The sequence below is a fragment of the Phoca vitulina genome, unplaced genomic scaffold (genome assembly GCF_004348235.1).
Source record: "Phoca vitulina isolate PV1807 unplaced genomic scaffold, GSC_HSeal_1.0 scaffold19, whole genome shotgun sequence".
Classification (NCBI taxonomy): domain Eukaryota; kingdom Metazoa; phylum Chordata; class Mammalia; order Carnivora; family Phocidae; genus Phoca; species Phoca vitulina.
The window spans coordinates 25,773,751-25,798,403 of NW_022589722.1; the positions used below are offsets into that span (position 1 = coordinate 25,773,751).

Here is a 24,653-nt window from a genome sequence, read left to right on the forward strand (position 1 = left end):
CATTTTCAAAGATTAGGGAAAAAAAAAAAAAAGAAGAATAAGGTTTCACACACAAGAAAATTACATAAAATTTACACTTTAGTGTCCATAAATAAAGTTTTATTGGAACACAGCCATGCTCATTCCTTCACATATTGTCTATGGCTGATTTTATACTACAGTGGCAGAATTGAGTAGTTGAGACAGAAACCCTACAGGCAGCAAAGCCTAAAATATTGACTAGCTGGCCCTTACACAAGATAGTTTGCCTACTCTTGGCTTAGAGGGAGTCTCCACAGAGAGGAGGGGTGGGAGTGAGGCTGGAGAAGAGACAGAGCCAGGTCACCAGGGCCTCCTGCCCTGCCCAGGCACTGAGCTTAAGCTGAGGGCAAGTGGGAGCCATTGAGGAGTCAGGGGGGAGAGTGACCAGCTCAGATGACGGTTGGAGAAGGGTCACTGACTGCTTGGCAAAGATAGATGAAGGTGGGCAGGGGGCACATGGAGCAGGAAGCCCAGCCAGAGGCAGCTCCAAAGGCCTAGTGAAGGCCAGTGGGATCCCCCCTTGAGGACATTTGCTGGGACCTAGCCTTGAGGCGTCTCGCAGCCCTCCGCACGCACCTTCGCCTATAGTTCAGAGCCGTGCTCACTGTATACCCAGGGTGCCCCGCACACGGGGCGGAAGTGACTGCTTCACCCGGGAGTCCCTGAGCGGAAGGAACTGCCAGAAGGGTGGGAAGCACGTGGACGCCACCTCGGAGCCCCAAGCAAGATCATGAGAAGCCAGGGTATGAAGTGGTGGGCGCTCGGAGAACCACTGGTGGCCCGATGGCAGGAGAGGAGGCTCAAGAGGTAGGCAGGGCGCGGACCTTGGGGCCTTGAGTTTCGCTGAAGGGCGTGGGGGAGGGGAGGTTTATGCCCAGGAGCCCCAGGACAGGAGTCAGGGACAGGGCTGGGGGAGAGAGAGCGCGGTGGGGCCTGGGCAGGGAGCGCACAGTGGCTCTGGCACGTACGTATATGTACACGTACAGGAGGGTGTCGGAAGAATACAGGCAGACAAAGGCCCGTGGACCCCGGGGCGGCATACACTGGCCACGCACGCACGCAGACACACAGACCTGCGTAGACTCGGTCAAAGGCCTAGCGGTATGCACGCACCGCAGCAGAAGACCAGGCCTCTACACACGATGCTCGATGGGTGTACATATAAGCACAGCTGCCCAGAGTCACGCACGCACACGAGCCCTAGAGGCCCCTCCACACGGTCACAGAGACGTGCACACAATCACGGTCCAGGCACACGCAGGCACAGCGCCGGATCCACGCACACACCATAACGCAGATGTGCACGCCCAGGCTCTCCCGGGAACTGCAGGTCACACAGTCCCATGCACACTGCAAAACGCAGACGCACACAGAACGGGACGCGCAGACCCATGCACACACCACACAGACACACACTCTCTGACCCGCCCCGCCTCCCATCGCACACACAGCCGCCCAGGACGCACCGGGCCGTGGGCCGGCGCACGCACGGTCACAGGCAGGGGCGCGCACACGCACACATTTGATCGCACACGCGGGAGGCGCGGAGCGGCGGCGGCCCGAGACTGCGGCCCGAGGCGCCCCCCGGCCCAGCGCGGCGCGGCGAGCGGAGCGCGGCCGGCGGCGGAGGGGAGGGGGCTCCGGTGGGGGTGGGGGTGGGGCGGGGGCCGGAGCCGCCGAGCCGGGCGGGAGCGGGCACCTCTGCGCGCAGCGCTCGGGCCTCGCCTCCGCACCCCCACCCCCCGCGCGCCTCCCGGGGGGGCCCTCCCCCGCGCCCGTCCGCTCGCCGGCCCCCAGCCGCGGCCCCGGGGTGCAGCCAGGCGGCCGCGCCGGGCCCGCGGGACGGGGTGGAGGTGGGGGCGGGGGGCGGGGATCGGGGCCGGGCCGCGCCGCCCGCGATGCCGGGCGCCCACCGCAGCCGCCGCCGGAGCCCGGGATGGGGCGAGAGGCTGCGGCGGACGCCAGCATCTCCCCGCCGGGGGCCCCGGGGGCCGCGGAGCCGCCGCCGCCGCTGCTGCCGCCGCTGCTGAGACCCAGCGGGCGATGGGTGAGTTGACCCTGGCGTCCCGGGGGCCCGCGCCGCAGCCCCGCCATCCCCGCACTCCCGGCCCTCCGCCTCCGTCTCCGCGCCGCCTCCTCCGCGCTCGCGGCGCCCCCCGTCACGGCTCCCACGGCCCCCTCCCTGAGCGTGACCCCTAGGGGCGGGGGCGGGAGCACGGGGCCGGGGGGAGGGTGCTGGGGGGGGCCGAGATGGGGGGGGATGCCTGGGAGGCTACTCAGCTCCGGCGCCCCCTCCCCCAACCCGGCTGCTCCGCGGAGCTTTACCCGGCCCCGGAGGGCAAAGCCTCATCCCTCCGATCCCCTCCCCCGGCCTGGGCGGGGGGCGTCCCCGAGGCGCGGGGCTCGAGCGGCGCTTTGTGCGCCGTGCACCCCCCCCAAACCTCCGGCGCGGCGCGGGGCTGGGGGTGGGAGGCCTCAGCGCCCGCCTTCCCCACCCCCCGACCCGGGGCTGCGGCGGCGGAGGCCCAGGCGCGGTCCGGGAGCAGGGCGGGTGCGGGGGCTGGGACTGTGGCTGCTCGCGGCGACCAGGCAGAGGGGAGTGGGAAGAGCACCCCCGGTTCTTTGGGGGGGGGGCTCCCGCTCTTTTCACTGCACTGCCCAGGGCGGGGGAGGGAACCTGGCTGGGGGAGGGCGCTATAAATATCTGCAAATAGTGAGTTCTGGAACCGGGGGTGGGGAGGGGAGCGCGCTTGGGTATAAGTGGGAATGGTGGAGCCTGAGCTGGGGTGCCATGAGAAGCAGAGATGGGTCTCAGCCAGCCCTGGTGGCCTGAGGTCAGGTGACTCTCCCAGCTCTGGAAGACTCCCTAGAAGGGGTGTGCGCAGGAATACTACCCCAGAGAGACCCCTCCATGGTCCCCCAGAACCGGCACTGCCCCCATCCCGATGGTACTCCTCCTCACTCCTGGGACACCAGTCCAGATCTGCCCCGATGGGGAGCTGTGGGCGCTGGCGCCTCACCTCCCGGGGCAGTTACTAAAGATCCAGGCAGGGGGCCTCCGAGGGCTAAGGAGATAGGCACAGGGTCCTCTGAAAGTTTGAAAGAGGTGCCGCCACAGCCCAAGGGGGAGAGAGAACTTGCTGGAAGAGTTGGCTTGCTCAGGAGAGGAGGGAAGGGCACTCTAGGTAGAGGGAATGGCAGGAGCGGAAGCTCCGAGATGGGAGTGCCTGGTACCAGTGGAGAGCTGGAGGGGGCTGCTGGTCAAGCAGGGCAGGGTGAAGAGAGGAGTGCCCAGGCTGACGGGAAGGAGGGCCAGGTGGAGGTGAGGTGGCAGGCCCTACCAGGGAGCTGGCACTAGCTTCTGAGGACAGTGAGGAGCAGATGGGGCTGGGAGTGCTGCCATCTGGCTCGGAACCCCCTCCTGAGTCTGCCCAGGGCCCCTGTTGCGGTCAGGGCTGCCTGACCCACATCTGGGATCCCTCTTACTGTGGTGGCTGGGCCGGCGCAAGCAAGTCCGCTTTCTGAGGCTCAGTTTCCACATCTGTCAAATGGGGAGAGTCCGCCACAGGGTTGTGGAGAGGTCTGAATGAGATGATGAGTTTAGGGTGCCCAGCACCTGAGAAGTAGTCGGGAAATCCCTGTCTGCTGTGTCAGGATCATTACCTGGAAAACAGGGACACTGATGTCAGCTGGTGGGCCAGGCTCACTTTACTGGCTCACCCCATACCGGTGGTGATAAGGATCATGTGAGGGCTGGATGTGACCCCGGGGGGAGCCAAGGGCTGGGGGAATTGCATGTCCACGTCCTCACGTTATTCTGGGAGAAGAGAAGAGCAGGGGGCAGTGGCTGGAGCCGGGTGGTCTGCATAGACAGCCTGTTCTTGCCCCCACATGGCACCTTAGCCATGACATTCAGCAGACCCTGCTGTGTTCCCCAAGGCCAAAGCCTCTTTGTTCTCCACGCTGCAACCCTCCTGCTAGCCAGCTCTAGCCCTGCACATGGGGACCAGGGCTCCCTTCCAGAAGGTTCTCCAGGCACTGAGACCAACAAACACAATGACCTCCTGTGAGGGGCACTGTCGTGGGCAGCCAGGTGGAGAGGACACAGACTTTGCCCCCAGGAGAATGGAATCTAGTTGGGCAGCAAATAGTCCTGGGCATCCGTGGTCTTGCCTAGCCCTGTGCTGGCTGCTTAGGGGCAGGGGGAGGGTGGCAATAATTGCACCGTGGGACAGTCCAGTGCAGAAGTTAAAAGCAAGGATTCCGGATCCAGTGGCCCAGGTTTGAATCTCGACTCTGCCACTTCTTCCCGTGCAGCTGTGGACTAGTGTGACTCTGCCTCTCTGGGCCTCAGTTTCCTTGCCTCTAAAATGGGAATGATGCACACTAGTGCTATTTGAACAGCTTGGTTCCATTGCTAGTGAGCATTCACGCCCCCGCTTTCAGAATGAGTCTCTTGGTTCACCCCCTGCCTCCTTGGAGATGATGCAGCCTCCTCCTCTAGATAAGGTGTCTACGTCGCTGTTGTGAGTCCCTATAGGCAGAGGCCTGCCTTTCTGTGTCCATTGCTGGGGCAGGGGCAATGGTATGCTGGCAGCAGACTCTCTGGGAGAAGAAAGGTCCCGATGAACAGTGTTGGCAGGTTTCTGTGGTGTAAATCTTCCAGCAAGGCCCCTTTGAAGCTATACCAACAGCTCATCCATGTCACAGTGGGAGCTGGTACAAGCCTACTTCGGCACCCAGGCATTCAGTAGGTGTTTAATAAATGGCAGCTGAATGAGAAGAGAAGGCTCCAGAGCCTGTTGGTTGGGTAGACTTGGGGAGCGGCCAGGCCGTGCTGTAGCTAGGAGGAGCGGGGGACATTGGACAGGTTGAGGGCAGGACCAGATCACTCTGAATAAGTACCCACAGTGAGATGCAGGGCGGGGGGGTGGGGGAGGAGGGCTGGTGCCTCCCTTCCTGGGAGCCTCCACACCTTAGACCCTGCCTCACTCCAGCTCAAGCTCCCCTTGACCGTGGCCTGGTTTGGGCTGTCTGCACAGAATGACCCAGCTGGATCCCAAGCTTCCGCCTGACAGAGCTCTGAGATATGGTCCAGATAGGCCTCAAATGTCAAATTCTATTCCCTTGCTTATGCTCTTCCCTCCGTCTGAATGTCTGTTCCACCCACTTCTTCCAATGTCCCCTGGAACTCTGTGCCAGCCCTCAACCCCCAATCGCACAGACCCTTCTCCGCTTCTGCCATCACCCCCAGCCTTACAGCTTCTTGGGCACACTGCCTGCCCATCAAAATATCAATACCTGACATTTGTTGCGTCTCCAGAGCAACCCGTGACAGAGGTACCATGATCATCCCCTTTGCAGATGGGGAAATGGAGGCACAGTGTCTTGTTAGTGATGACCCATCCTCTCCATCCGAGCTGAGCGTCAGTCGTGCAGGGAAGCTCCTTGCTGTGGGCCGGCGGAGTACCACGTCTGTCTCGTTAACGTGTTTGCTATCGCGTGTTCCGCATCCTAGAGGAGCTCGGATGGATGGATGGATGGATGGATGGATGGATGGATGGATGATGAAGTGCATGATCGTCAGCCCCAGGGAGTGGCCCTGTCCTTTTCCCCATCCTTCCCCCCTCTTCATCCCTGTTGGAGGAGACTGACCCTCCGGAGGGCAGCCTCAGACCACAGAGGGATGGTCACAGGGACCCTGCTTATCCACACCTCCTGGAAGGGGAAGTGAGGCCCTGGGTCGGGCCGGAAGCAGTGTGGTGGAGGGTAGTAGACCACCCTCCTGTGGTCTTGAACGGGGCCACATGGGCCCATGGCCCTGCCAGGAATCCAGGAAGTGATCAGGGTCCTAAAATACTTTTTCTTGCACCACCTCAAGTGGAAAGTCCCCTGTGGGCTCACTTATTTTCGTCTTTTTCATACAAATAAAATTGGAACAATAAGAATCGTTCACGTACCTCATTGCTCCATTGTTTTACGAAATTAGAGCTTATTTGGCTCAAGACTGTGGTTTCCAGTGAAGTAGGAATCCCTGGGGAGGGGCAGGATGAGGGCCAAGACGGGAGGCCGGAGCCCTGCTGACGCTGGGGTCTCCTCTGGGTCTGCCCTCCAGCTGCCCTCTTCGGGCAGGCTGGGAACTTCCCAGAAGGAGCAGCCCAGATGGGGGTCTGAGCGAGGGAGGGCGGCCAGAGGCAATCTCCAGGATTCTGGTTGACAGAGACCCGTGATGGATGACTTCCCAGGCTGTTCTACCCCACCTTGACCTCTGAGTCATAATCATTCGCTGCTATTTATCGAGCACTTACTATGTGCTGGGCGCTGGGCCAAACACTTTGTCTGCATTATCCCGGCGACGCCTCCTAACTTCCCTCGAAGTAGGTACTATTATTATCCCCATTTGGCAGTTTGAGGGTGCCTGGGGCCCGGGGCTCAGGGCCAGGAAGGGGCAGGGCGGGGATCGTATCCAGCCGGTAGGACCCCAGCGCCTGATGGGGCTCCGAGTCTAGGCCCCTCAGTCACTCAGAGGAGAGTGGTCTCTGAAGCTTGGATGCCCAAGACAGCGACTTCACTGGTGTCCTGGCCTCCAGGCCACCCTCCTCGTAGCCCTGGGGTCACTCCCTTCTTTCCCATCGTCCTGGGGCTGTCTCTGGAAGCCCTGCTTAGCCTCACCTGGGACGCTTGGGGAAAATACATATTTCCCAGGCCCCACCCCACCCCACTGAGTCAGAATCCCACTGTGGGAGAGAGGGCTGCAAACCCGGTTTTTAAAATAATGTCCTGGGGCTACGAGGCCTGTGGGCTCCAAGAAGGCCTGCCCAGCCCAGTGGAGTCCAGGCCGCCTCAAGAGACCCCCTTGCCCTCAACCCAGATCCCTGGGACCCTGCTCCCCCACCTGCATTCTCGGCCTCTGCTCTCTCCTACCCTAACCCAGCTCTGCACGCACCATGCTGACTCCCCCACCCCTTTATCCAGACACCTGCTGCTGCTGTTTCCTTCTGGAAACAGGTCCCAGCTGGCCATGGACCCCACGTAGCTTGCTTAACACTCTGGAGAAATCGCTCAGGGCCCCACTCTGGCTACCCCGGGCCTGGCACACCGCCTGGGTGCATCGTGCTGGGTGAGTGAGGGTGGCCAGGGAAGGGGGAACAGGGAGGGTTGCCGATGGCCGGGGAGGAGCTGGGCTTCCAGGCTGGGCTACACAGGCAGTCTCCGGGGGCTGGCCCCTTGCCTGACGTGGAAAAGGCATTTGATAAATATTTCTTAAGTATTTGTTGAATGGTGATGGTGAGAGGGGCGGGAAGCCGCGCAGGTTGGCGGGTTTGGGAGAAAGACTGAGGGGGACGCCTTCCCAGTCATCTCCTAGGACTGTGATGGTGAATGGTCGGAACTCACTGATGGCTCGAATGGGAGCGAGATGCTGGTGCTCTCTTGAATGATTTCATTTCAGTATCACAGGATCCCTGGGCAGTGGTGCTCAAGTAATCCTCATTGCATTCTATGGAAACTGAGTCCTGGGCAGGGCAGGCGACTTGCCGGGCTCACAGCCAGGAGGTGGTTCTGCAGTCCGGAGCCTTGCCCTTTGGGCAAAAGAACCAATGACTCTGTGCAGCACTCCGTTGTGTACAAAGCACCCAACACATTATCTCGTTTGGCTCTAGCAGTAGCTCAGAGGTTTGGTGTAGGTTTTCAACTACGCCCATATCCCGGAGTCAGAAAACCTGCCCCCGAGGGGCCTTCTGCGTCTCTGAGGGGTAGTGGTGGGAAGAGACCCCTCCTCCAGGCTAGCGGAAGAGAGAAACAAAGAGGCATGTGTTGGGGGCTCTGGCACACAGTAGGTGTTTGGGATCCCCTTTGGGGAGGCAGAGCCAGGCCTTTGGTCCCATCTGGTCCTTGGAACAGCCCAAGACAGGCTTCAGTCTTTGAGCCGAGGCCCACAGAGTATGGGCGACTGGTTCAAGGTCACACACCCGCCATGACCCAAGGTGAAGAGCAGAGCTGTTGAGGCTCCATCAGGGCTGGGGGGTCTGGGAGTGGGGCAGGCGGATTCTGGCTGTGCAGGGGGGACTGGTCCCAAAGGGACCCCAGGCAAGCCCCCTCGCAGGGGTGTCGAGGGCTGCTACTGGGGCCTGGCATGTCACTGCTGTTAGAAATGTTTGGGGCCACCCCTTGGCATGGGCAGTGGCCCTGTACCCGCCACTGGGCGGGGAGGTAACAGGATTCGTGGTCCCTGCCTCCAGGCGTCGGCACCCCGCCTAGACTGGGAATCCAGGGGTTAGCTTTCCTGGCCTTTGCAGATGCTGTCCCTCGTCTGGAAGGGCCTTCCCCTCCTCTCCTGGCAGGAGACCCGACCCCCCTGCCCAGGAAGCCCTGCCTGACCCCCACCCCAAGGGCAGGGCTGATTGTCCCTGCCAGGATTTCCATCTGTCTGCTCCACAGGATGCTGAGAACGAGAACCCTAAGGGCAGGGCAGGTCTGCCGAGGGCCTGGTTACAGTGCAGGGCCTTGAGCGAGATGCCAGTGGAGTGGGCAGAGAAAGCAACTGTAAGGTGCAGCCCAGCTCAGGTGACTGTCGCCTCAGCCCAGACAGGGGACCAGGCTGGGGAGCCTAGAGGCCGTGCAGCCCGCCAAACACGCCCGTTTCACAGAGGGAACATTGGAGGCCTGAGGTGCTGGGGACTGACCTAGAGTACCACGGAGAGTGGCTGTTAGTCCCTCTGTGGCTTGTAGGTGAGCCCAGGGCTGTGTGGCCGCACCCCTCCCACTCTCCCCAAGCTGGAGCGTTTCTCTACAGGATCCAGGTCAGGTCTGGGGAGCTGGGAAGAAGCCCAGGAGAGCGGAGACCCCAGGGCTCAGGTGTGCACTCGGTCCTCCCGTGTGGAGGAGAAAGCTCCTTAGAGGAAATGCTTGCTGTCCCAAAGTGGCAGGAAATCCACATGGATGGTTCATTTCAGCAAAAAGATGCGTAGGAAAAAAAGTCGGCGAGAACTGAGACCAAGAGGTTAGCTCGGGGGATGGTACGATGGTGGCTGATACTGTCCTGTTGCTTTCGCTGTGATTTTCAAATTTTCTAGAATGTATGCGGCACCTTTATCATCAGAAAAATGAAGTTATAATCTAAAGGAGAGAGGTCTAAGAAAAGATGCCCTGAGAACAGCGAGCTCCCCATGTGTTCGATTCTGGGGTCACCACCTGTGGGCGGCTTCCAGGGGACCCGTGGGCACATCCCCCGGAACAGCTGCACCTGCGGTAGATAGCTTGTGTTTCTCTCCTTCTTGCAAATGGGGTCAGTGAGAGAGTCCCCGGCGTGGGGCTGCTGGGATGTGGCACCCCGAAATTCCCATTCAAACCTCTGACCCCCTCCCTGCAGTGCCGGGAGCCCTTGCCTTCCCACCTCCACCCGGAAAGCCGGCCCACTCGACCCCCAGCTACTGCCATCCGCCTCTTCCAGCCAGAGGTGGCCCGTGGGGCTGTTTGCTTCACCCCAGTGGGTGTGCATCACTGCTGACTGCCTTCCTTACTGACTTCTACCGCGAAGTGCCTTTCCAGGGGTCCTCCTGCAACGTAGTCAAGTTCTGCCTGGCGGAAATGGTATTTGTCCTCACGGCTGAGCCTTGATCCCGGGTGAGGATGCCGTCTCTGTCTCCCCCAGGCCCCTGCCCCTGTGCCCGGTACAGAGCTCTCATTCATTCGTTCAGCTGTTGTCCAACAAGTGCCCGGGCCCAGGCTAAGTGCCAGGGGCACAGATCTGCTGACTTCAGGGTGTGACCGCATGTGTATCTTTGCGCGTAGGTTTTGTGCACGTCCCCTTCGCCTACACATAGCGGGAACAGCTCCATCGTACATGACCTGTCGTCCTTTCGGCTGTGCCGGTATAGAATCTTGCTGGTACCTCCGGCCCACCCGGTTAATTCATTCAGCAGGTGTTTATCAGATACCCACTAAGGAGGTACCAGGCCCTGACCCCAAAGAAACGTGACCCAAGGTCTCTGTCCTTGGGAAGTGCCGTCTTGGGGTCTGTTGCAGTGCAGACTGGTGAGGGCCGAGGCCAGCGGGGCCAGGGGTGGTCAGAAGCGTCGTCCTGGAGAGACGGGGGGCCGGTGGGGAAGGGCGTTCCTGCCCAGCTGTGGGTATGCGCTCCGATCCCCTCGGCCCTGGGAACACTGTGCTGGCCCTCCTTGCGGCTTTTGCTTCTCCAAAGCAGCCCCGAGGGCCGACGGAGCTGGAGCACGGGCCCCGGGGCTGTGAGTCCTCCTGCTGTGAGTCCTCCTGCCTCCTCCGGCAAGCAGGAGGACCTGGGCTGCGGAACTTTCTGAAGGAGAACCTGGGGACCAGACCCCAGAACACAGCATTGAGTAGCACCCCTCGATTCAGACCAGAGAAGCTGGGTCACGGAACTCAGAGGAGGAGAACGGAGCAGCAGACCTAGAATGCAGCCCTTCCGGAACCGGGAGCACGGATGTCAGCCGGAAGCTGGAGGATCAAGTCCCCCAGTGGTCATTGGGGAAAACGAGGTGGTCAAGGGATGGGGAGGTCTGGAGCCCGGGTGAGCGTTGGCGCGCGTGCTCGTGGTCTCTGCTGAGCGGGGCCCTCCCCACAGCTCGCTGCTGCCTGACCTTGGGCAAGGCCTGTCCCTTCTCCAAGCCTCAGTTTCCGCATGATGGCTGTGTGACAGTGAGCTGAGATGGAGCACTTCACTTGGGAAGGAGTGCTGCCCTTGGTGCCCAAGCTCTCCTGGGCGGTTCGTGGTGTGGCTGAGGCCTGGACCCTGGCCACCTGCCTCCTGGAAGGACCCTGTCCCCTGGTGGTGATGGTCTGCTCACTGCTGTTGTTCTGTCTTCTTCCCCACACTCAGTGGGACGTTTGGGCACTTGCGGGCCTTTCTTGGAATGGTCTTTGGATCTAGCAGGTGGGAAGGACTGAGCGATTAAAAGAGCAGGAACAGATTGGTGGCTCCATATTAAGGAGCAGGGGCCCAGTGCCTGCAGCCCTGCATGGTGTCCCCTGCCCTTTGGTGGGGGCTTCCTGAGTGTCCCCGGTGGAGACGGTCAGGGCCTAACCCAAGGGGGCTGTGGCTCCTCGCCGGCAGGGGTGGGCTGAGATTAACTGGGGAGGAAGAAGAGAAAGGGCTTATTGTTGCAGCTTCGCAGGGGCTCCCCAGGTGCCCAGAGTGGCAGAGCCAACCAGCTGTGCACCTGCTCCGGCCCCGCCACTCCCGCAGGAGGGGGCTTGGGCTGCTCGGGTTCCCGGGGCCCTGGAGCTGCAGGGTCCGAGCCAGGAGCAGCCGCGTCACCTCCCCAGATCCCTGCGAGGACCCTGCAGGCGGGTGTCAGCGGCCCCCCCTTAATGCCTTGGGGAGAGTAGGGTCCCAGAGCTGTGGGTGGCAGAGCCAGGGTTCCAGCCCATTCTTCCCGCCGCAGCAGCTGGTCGAGCCCCTGCTGCACGCCAGGCATGGTGCTAGCCACTGAGCGCCCGGTGGTGAACCGCACTCACTTCGTTTTTCGCCTTCTTCCTTCCTGGGCCTCCTCTAGCTCATCAGCCATCATGTTGCTCTGAAGGCTGGAGTCCTTTCCCGTGTCCCCCCTCTCCACCACTGCGCTCCCACGGCAAGCGACCCCGTCCGGTTCATGGAGATGAGCCACCTCATCCGGGTATGCTCTGCCCAGGCCGATCTAGACTTTTCCAAGCCCCATTCCAGGCCTCAGAGCCCAGCAGTGCTGACTGCAGGTGCAGGTGTGTGGGTTTGCGGGGGAGGGTCATGTCTTCATTCAGCAAGCCAAGGTCAGGACCTTCTTTGCATCAGGCCCGGAGCTGGGGCCCCAGGGGAGCCGGGCAGCACCGCCCAGTGTGGAGTGAGGAGCCCTGGGGGGCAGGCCGGGGGCGCCCGGGGGGAAGTGCGGTTCAGCTGAGCCCACCTGGAGACTGGGCGTGAAAGATTACACAGGAACCCGGAGCCTCCTGCAGGATCTGGACTTTTTCCTGAGGGCAGGAGTTCCAGCCTGGGAGGGGCAGCATTGAATGTGGCTTTCGTTTGGTTCACGGGAACCAGGCCAGGGGGCCCCCGGGAAGCCACTGCTCTTGTCCAGGTGAGTGCTGATGGTGATGCAGCCCGCGTGGACAGTGGCACAGCGGGACAGGTGGGATGAGAAGTATTGGGGCATGGAATAGACGCGCTTGGTGATAGACGTGCGGGGTCCGCAAGGGGGAGGACTGAGGATGGCTCCTGGGCTCCTGGCCTGGGCAGCTGGGTGGACGGTCACGTCACGTCGAGGCCCAGGAGGAGGAATGTTGGGAATGCCCGAAGTTGTCCCGGCGTCCCTGGGTGCCAGGCTCAGGTCACAGGTTATCAGCTCAGGTTGTTGGGACAACTGTTCGAGTGAGTTCTTTGTGCCTGATTTTGCAGCCATGGACTCACCGGCTCTGCTCCTCTCTGTCCCTTAACCCCATGGCACTCTAGCCTCTTGAGGACAATTGCACCCCCCCTGCCTGTGCCCTGTACCCAGGGGGAAGTGCCCATGGGAGCACCTCTGCTCCTGCCTGGGTACACGGGACTGACCTCTGCAAGGGCACTGCCCCCCTCCCCATGCAGGGGCATTCCCCCCCACCACTCCCCAAGGTGCAGCTCATGGAACAGAGCCTGTCCACGGTGTGGCTTGAATCTTGGCCCTCCTGGCCCTGTGCAAAGGCCCCATGAAGACAGACGAGGCGCGCATCCTCCCCACCCTTCCCCCACCCGCAGGCCTCTGGGCTGGAGATGGAGCTGAAGCTCCGCACTGAAGTGGCCCTTTGTACATTGTCCCCCTGGAGGCTGGGGGAGCCTGGTGGGCGGGGCCGGCACTGCCCGACACCCTTCGCTGATCTCAGCAGGGCTGAGGAGCGAGGTGGGGGTGGGGGGGCTTTCTCTGGGCCCCGGGAGCAGGACAGAGCACCCTGCTAGGTATGGGTACGCACTGGCCAGGCCTGCTGCCCCAGGCCCCCCAAACTAGATGATACTTGTCACTCAGAGTCTGTCATCATTTCTCTTCAGAGTTCGGTCGTCACGCAACAGCTGTTTCTGGAGCGCCTTCTCTGGGCCAGGCTTTGTCCAAGGGGTGGGGAGCCGCCGAGCCCGGTGACCGGTGACTGAGGCTCATGATGACCCTGCTCTCCTGCTGTTGACGTTCCGAGCGCCAGGGTGTGGGTGGGTGAGACAGACCACTAACATGTAAACAAAGAGCTTGCTTCCGCAGTGGTTGCGGGGGGGCGGGGGGGGCAGATGACCTGGGGAGGGGACAGCCACTCTAGCTGCTGGGGCGGGAGGTCCCCTCTGAGCAGGCAGCCACATTCCAGTGAGAGGAAAAGCCAGGGGGAGGACCCTGAGGATGAAAAGTGGGGACTGTGGCCGGAGCCCAGTGGACGAGGGAGGTGAGGGCAGAGAAGATTCAGGGACCAGATTGGCAGGGCCTGTGGGCCCAGAGAGGAGCTTGGGTTTCATTCTGAGCCAGACTGGGGGGGTGGGTTGGGAGGGCGTAGGGTCTTGTGGGAGGGGGGTGAGCTGGAGATGGGGGACATGTGGCCTGATGGGGACTTTGCAGTGACAGAATTTGTGGGGCCCAGTGCCAAATGAAAATGTAGCGCCCCTTGTTCAAAAAGTAAGAATGTCAAGACAGGAAGAAGAAAAAAAAAAGGAGGCAGGCCAGTGAGGAGGAGGAGGCATGGGGCTGGGTCCTGGGAGCGTTTTGGAAGGAGGTGCCAACAGGTCTTGCCGTGCCCCCCGCCTCGGGGAGCGGCAGGGGATGAACTTTGGCTCAGGATCTCAGAGGACTGGTCTATGTCGAGGCTTTTTGGATGCGGCCCTCTTTACCCCTCATGGGGTGAGGGGTTGGGATGGTCCCACAGTTCAGATGGCGACTTTGAAACCCAGTATAGTAAATGACCCAGAAAGCACTCAGCCCAACCTTACGGGCCTTGCTTTCTTCAAGGTGATCTCCATTTTCCACAGATGTGACAGCTGAGGCTGGGCAGAGCTGCTCTCCGCCCTGCCCCCTGGGCTTGTCTCCTCTCCCTTCCTGCTCTGCTCCTGGTGGGCAGGGTGGGTTATTTGGGTCTGGAAGTACCAGAGTCTCTGGGGAGCCTCTGGGGGGTTTGGGGGAGTGGTGGGTGGGTATGTGAGCAATAAGCCTGCATGGGGAGGGCCAGACAACTTGGTTGAAGGACTGGTGGCATATTCTTTTATGAGTTGGAAGAGGCTAGGTTCTTCTCTTTCCTCTACATTGGCTGCACGTTAATGATTAATAATTTGCCCGATTATCACTGGCTCCTGCGGCCCCTCCTGCTTCCTCGGCCCCACTCTGGCTGGACCCTGCCCTCCTCTTTCTCCTTCCTTCTCCCTCCTGGCACCTCAGACCTAGCCCTGCCCCCCTCCCAGCCCGCACCCCCGCAGAGATGACAGGGGGCCCCGTGCCCTTAGGAAGTCCTTTAGTCCTGCTCACTTGGGCCTTCAGCAGCCCTCCCGGGTGGGGTCTGTCCCACCTGACAGATGCAGACAATCAGGCACTCACGCCTTCACCACACTGACGCCTCATAGGGGATTTTGGCCGTGCAGCTCTCCTGAGCACAGGGCTCTTGTGATTGGTCACCTGCTGGAACCAGGGAGGTATGTGACCTGCAAATGGCAAGCCCTCCGGCTCCTGCTGGGGGCCAGGGTGGAGGTGGGGGAAAGCCCTTGCCCTGGGCAAGGCTGAAGGCAGCAGCCGAGAACTTGCCCCCTGAATGAGGACCCCTAGAAGTGGTGAGTAGATGTGAGTCCCAGGCAGGTCCCTCAGCTCCCCCTCAGGCCGACTGGCCGCCAGGAAGTTTCTCTCCAGGCTGAGAGGGGGCTTCTGAGTGGGCTGGGGGGGGAGGGCAGCTCCCCAGGGGAGGCTAGAGCTAAGCTGGGAAGTAGTCTCTGCTGGTGGGACCCAGTGTCTCACACAAAGTGGGGGCTTGCAGGGCCGTGAGAGGAGCCGGAATCCTGACTGCCCCTCAGAGACCCTGCACGGTTCATTTGTAAGTGGGCTCCATACTCAACAGCCCCGGGGCGGGGTGGGGGCACAGTTGGGGGTGAAGGGCTCTCTGGGAGTGGAAGTAGAGGCTGGACTCTGTGTGGCTGGCCACGGATGAGAAACTGGGGGCCCAGAAGAGACCCCCCCAAACAGCTGTACTGTACTGTACTGCATGGCTCCATGCCCAAGTCCACCATGAGAAAGGCATTCATTCCTTGTGGTGGGAATTACCCTCTCCGGACTCCTTCTTAAGAGGGTGAAGACAAACCAGACCCCGGCAGAGAAGAAGGCTGGGGGGCAGAGCTTCCAGCATCCATACTGCTGGGTCGGGGGATGCATGCGGGGTCTCTGGGGGACTCCTCTCTTACACCTCAGCCCCCCCTCAGCCCGTCTCTTCACCCCCTGATGGCTGTGAGGATAAATGGAGTAAGGCATACAGCATCTGGCAGCCAGGCTGTTCAGGAAGTGCCGGAAGGTGAAGATGATGGAGGCGCCGCCTTCTGGGAGGAATGTTCCAGACCCACTTGCTCCCCAGACCGGTCCAGCCCTGCCCAGTTAGAGGGTTTAGCTGCATCCGGATTACTGACTCGGGAGGGTGGCCACTGAGATGGGGGGCCCAGGCTTCTGCCCAAGCAGCCCCTGAAGTGTGGGGTGTCCTCGCCAGCCCCGCTAGGCTCCACAGGCCCTTCACAGACTCAGACGCCCCCCCCCCCGCCCCCCCCTCCCACTTTGCTGTCACCACACTGGGGGTTTCCTCCTCTGTGAGGTGGCTCCTTCTCGGGTCTCAGCTGAAATGTCCTCTCTTCGGGAGGCCCACCCTGACCCCTGGCATCCTCTGTTGGCCCGTTTTCTCATTTGTCCTCGGTCCCTTCCCCGGACTGGGCTCTAGGGGAGGACCTCATTTATGCATCTTGTTCCTTGCTGCACCCCCAGCTCCAAACCAGGACTGATCTTGCTCTCTCCACCCACCTCAGGCAGGGCAGAGGCACCAGCGACCTGTGAGCCTCACACACCACCACCCCCCCCCCCCCCCCCCCCCCCCCCCCCCCGCCCCCCCAGCCCCTGGGTGCCTTCCCTCCCCCCAGGGCCCAGCCCCGAGCAGGGCAGCTATGTCTCTTGATCCTTCATCCAGCAAATCCATGATTATATGTGGCCCTGCTGACGGGGACACAGCCAGATCCCTGTGCCTGAAATTCCACCTTAGTGCTCATCCCTTTGGCTTGTCCCAGACATTCACTGAATGTCTGGGCCGGGCCCCATGCTGGGCTCCGGGAACACAGGGTCAGCCTGACTTGGAGAATCACAGTGTGGGAATGGAATGAACAGGGCCGGGACAAGGCCAGTCGCTGCTGAGATTTACTGTGACAGGGCAGAAGCAGGGGTTGGGAGAGACATGATCTCCGGCTCGGTGGCCGCCAGTCACGCTTGGGTGGCTGCCACCCTCTCCTCCCACCTCTGCCCCAGCAGCCCCGGCACCCCTGCTGGGAGGCGTCCACATCCCCTCTCTGGACCACGGAGGGGATGCAGGCAAGAGGCACGGCCAGCTCCTGGCATGGCTGTTCCCCGAGGCCCCGGCTGTGAGTGTGGCCATCAAGAGCCCTTGCGGCCCTTCTGAGATGGACGTCCACCTCTGCCCGGCTGGGGGTTTTAGACCTTTTTTTAGTATAGAAGTTTTTCTGCGAACGAAATCTTAGGAGAAACTCTAATGTATGAAATTGAAAAGCTGAGAGAGCATCTTCGTGATTGTTTCTGGGGGGCTGTCCCCGGCTTCGTTACCTCTCCCCGTCGTCATCTGGTCCCAGGAGCACCCTGGGGATTCCCCAGAACCTGGTTTGGGGACACCTGTTCTCAGTGCCCACAGAGCCCTTTCTGTGGGATGTTGGTCTGTGTCTGCATTGAGCCCCCTCTTCCCCTCCCCAAAGCCACCCACCAGGAGTCCCTGCTTCCTCCTCAGATGCCGCAGTCTCCCTCCTGTGGCAAACATTCACCCGCCCCTCACCAGATATTGTTTCATCCCTACCGGGTGGTCGCTCTCTCAGGCAGTGTTCCAAACACTTTAAATACATGAAATCCTCACCACAGCCCTGTGACCTGAACACCGTGGCCCCACCTTGCTGCCTCTGCACAATGAGGCCCAGCCCCCTGCACCCTTAGGTGCCCCCCCTCCCCGGGCTTGGGCTCAGCTCCTCTGTGGCTCTGCTCCTCCCCTTCCTCCTTCCCAAACTTTCCCAGGTCCCACCTCCAGCCCACGTCTTCCCCTGAGGCTGGGACCCTCCTCCTGCTCCCTCCCTCTGTCACCCCAGCTGCTCACCGCTCACCGCCACTCCCCGTCCTGGCCCTAGGTCCCAGGCTGGATGCCCCAGGCTGCCTCCTCGCCCCCTGTACCCTCCCCTCTGCTCCTGCTGCCTCCTCCCAAGCCCAGCCCCACCATTCCCCCAGGGCTGGTGCGGTCAGCCCAGCCCCCTGCCCCGTCCTCCCCAGTCCCATTTAAACCTGCGCGCTCCAATTCCATAGCAGCTAGCACATGTGGCTACTAGACTAAAATTCAAATTAAGTTAAATTATAAATTAGTTCCTCCGTCTCCCAGTCAATTTCAAGTGCTCGGTAGCCACGTGGGGCTAGCGGCTGGTGTGTTGGACAGCGTAGCCTGGCTGTTTCCACTGTCACGGAGAGTGCTGCTGGGTCGCTCTGGAAGCCGCTACTGGTCACCCTCGGGCACAGGGGTTGCTCCGCTCAGAGCCTTCAGGGGTCTGGGGCTCAGGCCAATGGCACTTCCCCCCCCTCCCCGTAAGTGGAGGCCGCGTGGGTGTGCACAGGTGAGCAGAGGAATGCTCTGCAAGTTGCTTTGCCCTCTGAGCTTCGGTTTCCTCATCTGTAAAGTGGGGATAATAAGTCCTACCTCCAAGGATGGCTGGGAGGGTCAAGTGTATGTAAAACATATGCCGACAGCTGGTGCACATCTAAGCGTGTGATGAGTGGCGGCCATGACCTTAACATGAATAAGGCAAAGTAGGGCCAGATGTCAGGAGGCAGGGGTCACAACAGCCATGAGCCTGAGTGCGGGACAGTGGGAGCCACTGCAGGCTTCTGAGCCGTTGGCTGACGCCTGAGCATGACTAATCTCTTTAGCCTCCAGCACTGCCCAATAGAACATTCTGAGCTGGTGGAAATGTTCTTTGTCTTCACTACCCATGGGCCTCTGGGGACCAGACACTGATGTCCTCGGTGGGCCAATGACCAGTGGGGAAAGAGGAGAAGGCCCCGGGGAGCTGAGGGCAGGTCCCAGCGTTGGGAACCACTTTCTCAGGCACATGCTAACAACCACTCTGTGGGAAAGTTCTCAGGCGTCTGGCAGGGGGCTGGAATCAGGCGGAGTGGGAAGGGGTTTGGAGCAAGGAGAGAGGGCCAGGGCACATGGGCTGGTTGTGGGGGAGGGGGACGGGTGGGGTTCACCATGGAAAGGGCTCCTGAGCATGAGCATTGGGCTGAAGCTTCAGCCAGCCCCCTGCCCTGGAGCTAAGCCAGCAAGAAAGAGTAGGGCCCAGATTCTTGTGCCCAGGGGAGTGGCCTGGGCACCCCACCTGGCTGGTCTAGGAATGGCTCCCAGTGTAGCTGTGCCTCTCTTTTGGGCCTTTTTTCTTATCTGTGGATGGGAGCAGCAGCAGTTCTCCCACCCGCCCCATGGTGAACAGGGTTTGCCAGGACTTTCCAGTTCCTGGGCAGCTGGGGTCCTTGGCCAGGGCTGGCCCTTTGAGCCGACTTCTCTCTGGGGAGTGCCGGGGAGTAGAAGTCCTGGGGACTGGGGGTCAGGGTACATCAGACCCTCCCTCAGCTAAGCTGTTCGTGTTTAGCCTCAGACAGAACCCCCAAATATGCAGCCCCGCTGGGCCCCAGGTCTACCTGTCGGCAGGTGCAGCATGCTTGGGGAATCTTGGTTCCCATCTGCTGCATTCCCACAAGCCCTGTGTGGCTGAGCGAGTAGCTTAACCTTGAAGCGTCCATTTCCTCATTTACAAAATGGAGACTCACATACCTTCCTCCAGGGTGGGCCCCAGGAAGGGCCCCTAATTTCTCCAGCTGTTGCAAGGGCAGCGCCTGGCACACTGCAGGGTCTTGGGAAATGTCCACCAGTAGCCTGGATGATGCGCTGGCTGTGGGGTGACCCCCGCGTGTAGGCTTGACCCTTATGGAGCTCTGCCTGATGGATAGGAGCCGAAGGAATGAATAAAATGATGAAAGCTAAAGAAATAAACAGAGCGTCAGTTGTTTCTCGCATCTTGCCAGAATTCTGGAATTTGTCGGACTCCGTAGCTGCCTCCTCTGCCCGTCTCTCCGTGTAGGATCGTGGAACCTCACATTAGAAGGACCCTTTTTTTGCCTCGGAGTCTTCTGATTCCTCAGGCGCTGCCTTGCTCTGCCTAACCCCAAGGAAGGACCCGGAAACAGTTGCAGAAGCTCCAGGGAGGCTGATTTAGGTCAATAGGAGGAAGAATTTCTACCAGCCCAACGTGCTTGGAATGGGTGGCGCTAAGAATTGGACAAGCAGAGGCCAGATGGGCACTTGGCAGGAGCACCGGCCTGGGGTGAGGGTTTGGACAATATTCTTACTCCGGGGCCCTTCAGACCCCGGGAGAGGAGTCTGGAACCTCTGTGGGGCTCCAGGTTTCCTGGGCTCTGAAAGCCAGATGAGTCACTGAGATTGCCCAGTAGGGTGTTGGGTGCCAGTCAGTAGTAAGCAGCCTTCCAACTGGCTCAGTCCTTTAACAAAGCCGGCCAGGAGCAAGCCTGGCGTGTTTAGTCATGTCATCTGCATTTGGTTGCCTGGCAGGAAAGGCAAATGGAAGGAAAGAAACAGGCATTTTTAGAGCATCTACCAAGTGCTGGGCTCCATGCAGGATGCTTTGATACCACGGCTCATCCAGATCTCCCGACAGGACTGCAAGGGAGAGGATATCTTCCTTCTACGGCTAAGACTGAGGCTCAGAGAGGCTAAGTAACTTGCCTGAAGGCACACAGTAAATTACAGCACTGGGGTTCAAGCCAAATCTTCCTGATTTCCAGTGACAATGAAGGCCAGTGTTCACTGAGCACCTACTTGATGCATAGACACAGTTACTAGTCCTTTGCATGGATTAATTCATTTGTTATACCTCCATTTTACAGAGAAGGGGAACTGAGGCTGGGAAAGGTAGGATAACTTGCCAAGGTCAGGGGCAGTGTTCAGATCTGACGTCACAACCACTGTGCCTACCCTGTGTCTTAGGCAGAGTTTGCTGCCAAGATACACCTCCTGCCTCCCTCATGGAGATGGGCAGAGCCCTTGGGTCACATAGGGTAAGACTGGAATGGGGTGGAGGTGAGCACAGGGAGGCGGACTGCAGCTCAAAATCAAGATGCCCTTTCTTTTTTTTTTTTTTTTTTTAAGATTAATCTATTTGTTTGACAGAGAGAGACACAGCGAAGAGGGAACACAAGCGGGGGGAGTGGGAGAGGGAGAAGCAGGCTTCCCACGGAGCAGGGAGCCCGATGCGGGGCTCGAATGTGGGGTGCATTCAGAGGTGCTCCCAGGTGGGGTTTGTAGATGGGCCATTTCCTGCCCAAGAGTGGAGATGAGGTTAGCTGTGCAACCTCCCAAGATTTCCCCTCATGGCATTTCCAGAGCGTCCTGAGCACCTACTAGGTGTCAAACCTCTTTGCTGCTGGACTCAGAACACAGCTGATCCCTTCACCCAGTGTAGGAGTTGAGTGCCCCGTGGCTGCTCCAGAACTGAGGACACCAGGGATCAGGTGTCATGAGGCAGGCAGGGAAGGGGGCCAGAGAATGGTGGGCAGGGGAAGTGGCCATTAAGACATGAGCCACTGAACCACAGAGGAGGCTGGCAGGGGCCAGTGAGAGGCTGGTGGAGGCCATTCCCAGGGCTAAGCTAGGACCGTGGTCAGCGCAGGCGAGCTCAGGACCATGGAGAGCTCCACAGGAGACTCCCGTCATTCCGATGACAGCTGTCAGGGTATGTCTGCATCCATGAGGCTACTGTCAGCCTGGCCAGGCCCACAGTCATAGCCTGTGGTCTCCAGGGAGCACCTGTCCTCTCTGCCCAAGAGCCACCCCCCAGACAGCTTGAGCCCTGACCCTGAGATTATGGGTGGGTTGTGGGGCTTGGGCTCATCTGCTTTCCTCCCTTACCCAGTCAACCTTCTAAGTAGAGCCCAGAGAAAGAGGGCACAAGGAGGAGAAGGAAAGAGTGGGAAGAGGAGGGAAGGAAGAAAACCTGCCCAGGGGCACCTTCTGGGGCATGGCCACAGCCACAAGTCAGCACAAGAAGAGGAGGCCCAGGGTGGGCTGATCCTGCCACCATCCTGGGTCAGGGTCAGCCTTAGCCTCCCCCATCCCTGATTATCTGCTACCAGGAAGCACCCAGCACCCCTCCCCCACCTTCATGCAGGAGACCCAGGCCCCTGGGTGTGTGTATATTGGGTGGGGGTGCTGGGGAGGCTCTTAGAGAGCCTGAAATTCCTCCTTTCCCCGGCTCCCCAGGAAGCAGGGCGCCCTTCCCCAGCCCCTCCACCGTCCGGCTCAGTTTCTGCCTAGGCTTCACTTGCTGAGCCCCTGCTCTGCTCCTTGCTCCTCTGAGACGGGACAGCACCCACCAAGGCCCAGGCTTTGCCAGGGGCTCACTTCCAAGCCTTTACTCCTGCCGTGCCCCCACCCAAAGGTTCTCTCTGCCAGGCTGGGATATAGCAACAGGAGTAAGAAGAGTTATAGTGTATTTCGTACTCACTATGCGCCAGGCACTTTATATGGATTATTGAACCCTCATTTTATAGATGAAAAAAAGGAGGAAAGTTGTGAACTTGCCCAAGGCTACACAGGAGATGGTAGAGCCAGGATTTGGAGTCTTGTTCCAGAGTCTGTGTGTATGGAAGTGATGGTGAGCACATTGAGGAGGCCCAGGGCAATGCAGGGTGCTTTTATTGAGCACCTTCTGTGTACAGCTCCCTGCCCCAGGTTGCTGGTAGCCCAGCTGGGGAGACAGAGGTCAGGGAAGGTGAGCTCCGCATGGTGAGCATTGGCAACAGGGCAGGGCTATGGACTGGTCTCTCTGATTTGGTGTCTCATTTAAAATAGGCAGGACAGGGGCGCCTGGGTGGCTCAGTTGGTTAAGCGACTGCCTTCGGCTCAGGTCATGATCCTGGAGTCCCTGGATCAAGTCCCGCATTGGGCTCCCTGCTCGGCAGGGAGCCTGCTTCTCCCTCTGACCCTCCCCCCCTCATGTGCTCTCTCTCTCTCTCTCTCATTCTGTCTCAAGTAAATAAATAAAATCTTTAAAAAATAAAAATAAAAAAAATAAAATAGGCAGGACAGGAATGATTATATCCATTTTATAGATGGGGGAGTTGAAGCTCAGAGAGGCCAAGCATTCTTGAGACTCAGGTTGACAGGGGCTATATAAACCCAGAGGCTGATGCAGGGAGTCAGGAGGAGGGTTGGCAGAACTCAGTATGGTTCTTCCAGGTCCTAACCCGGGGCAGAAGCCACTTGGTTTCAAGAGAGGCCGGCCCTGACACAAAGCAAGCACTGGAGAAATATCCAGTGAATTTTACTGAAATGAGTAAGGGCCTAAGTATGGCCTCTGAGCTGCCTAAGGTCATCCTCAGCAGCAGGAGGGACCCAGACAGGGGTTTTGTCCTTAGGGAAGTGCCTGCCTAGGCCTTGGAGGGCAGCGGGCCAGCCCATTAGAGACCCCAAGTCCTTCCTCAGCTAACTTGCTTCTCCAGGCAGGTCCTGGCCACTGCACCCCACCTGGGGTCCTGAGTTCCCAGAGGGGCTCAAGCTAATGCATGCCAGCCAGCAGGAGTAGGGAGTGGAGAATGGTGAGCTGGACAATGCTCCCCAACCCAGCTCCTCCTCCCAGAGCCCACAGGGGGACGTCAGATCCAAAGCATTGCTCACCCCACCCCCATCTACCCTGTGAAGCTTCTAGACCAAGCATACTGTGGAAAGGACATGAGATTTGGATCCAGAGACCAAAGTCAACAGCCAGGCTCTGCCATTAGCCAGCGAAGCGACTGGCCACGCCCCTCACTCAGCCTCAGTGTTTGCATCTGCTGGGAGGGATGCTGCTTGAGGGTGAGAGCGAGGACCTGCAGAGACAGCCTGACTCAAAGCCCAGCTCTGCTGTTCACCCATCTCCGTGAAGGCTGTTGAGGGGTGGCCCCCACCCCAGTCAAAGGCTTCTCCGTCCTTCTCGGTCCAGACTCCTTGCTCACACTTCACATCCACGTCTTCAGCAAGTCCAACAGAACCTAAGCGCTTTCTGCACGGCTCTCACCGTGGTTCAAGCCACCCCCGTCACACCTGGATGGTGCTGGGGCCTCCTCGCCACACTCCCTGCTCCACCCTGCAGCCAACCGTGTCCTCTCAACAGAGCAGCCCGAGTGAGTCTGTGCAGACCAAAGTCAGGTCATGTTCCTCCTCTGCCCAGAATCCTCCTGTGAAAGCCACATTTCCTGCTGTGACCCCAGGCGCCGTGTGATCTGGGCCCATCCTGTCCGCCTCCCTCCTGAGCACCGGCTGTTCCTTCTTCCCAGAACCTTCTTCCCCTGCCCCCTCGTCTTTGTCAAGTCTCCGTCTTCCCAGTTAGGCCTGCACTGAGCACCCTGTTTGTCACCGAGCCCACTCTACCTCCTAGCCTTTACCCAGCTTTTTCTCTGGAGCACGACTCTTTCTAATGCGCAGTATTACTTGACTCATTTATTTCTAATTTATTGCAGTCCCTTGTCCTGTTCACCCCCGGGTACGCTGCACGGAGGTGGGGTCCTCGTTTGCCTTGTCTCCTGGGCTCCCAGGGCCTAGCACAGTGCCTGGCACGCAGCGGGCTCTTGATAAGTAGTTGCTTCGTGAGTGGGTGATATGGGTCAGGTGGGCACCCTGTGGGGTATTGTGTGGGTCAAATGTGATGGTGGCTGTTCCATCCCCTGGCTTGTCTTCACTGGTCACCAGTAGACTCTTCAACTTGGGTTGAATGTGGCAGATGGAAGGGGCTCAGGACAGATTTACCACTGGACCCCACAGAGTGTGACCCTTACTAATTGTGTGACACTGGGTAAGTTATGTCATTTTCTGGCCTCGGTGTCCTCATCTGTAAGATGGGGATGACAATGGTACCTGCTTCGTGTTGAGAAGATTCAATGAGGTCTAGTGTGGAATGTGCTCGGGACAGTTACTGGTTTGTGAGCGTCAAAGACCGTCAGCTTTGCTGTGATACCTGATGGGTTCTCGATGAAGCTTTATAACGGAGGTAGAAATTCTGCCAGCTGGGGCCTCATTTGCTTCCGCGGATTTAGCCCACAGCTGGGCCACCTGGAGGGCTCATCTCAGCTGTAAGGAGGGAGGAAGGTGCTGGCACGGGAACAGAACTGTCCTAATGGCCTTTGGGAAAAGCCTTGTCATCTTTCTGAGTCTCTGTTTCCCCATCTGTAAAATGGGTGGTTACAGTAACCTCCCAGGGTGCATGAGATTTGCATGAGACCTCAGGAGCCCATGCTTTATTTATTCAGTTTCCTATTTAGATGCCACTCAGTGGGGAAAAAAAATATTTCAAGCATTTA

At 59.6% G+C, this 24,653-nt stretch overlaps 1 protein-coding gene across 1 annotated transcript in view; it reads left to right on the forward strand.

Annotated features, from left to right (window-relative positions):
- The first annotated feature begins 1,951 nt into the window (after positions 1–1,951).
- The window catches only part of MGAT3 (beta-1,4-mannosyl-glycoprotein 4-beta-N-acetylglucosaminyltransferase), a 30,774-nt gene continuing 8,072 nt past the window's right edge, over positions 1,952–24,653 (forward strand). Inside the window, exon 1 of the mRNA XM_032416422.1 lies at positions 1,952–2,068. The gene's annotated coding sequence lies outside the window, so the exon portion shown is untranslated. The remainder of the gene's footprint in view (positions 2,069–24,653) is intronic.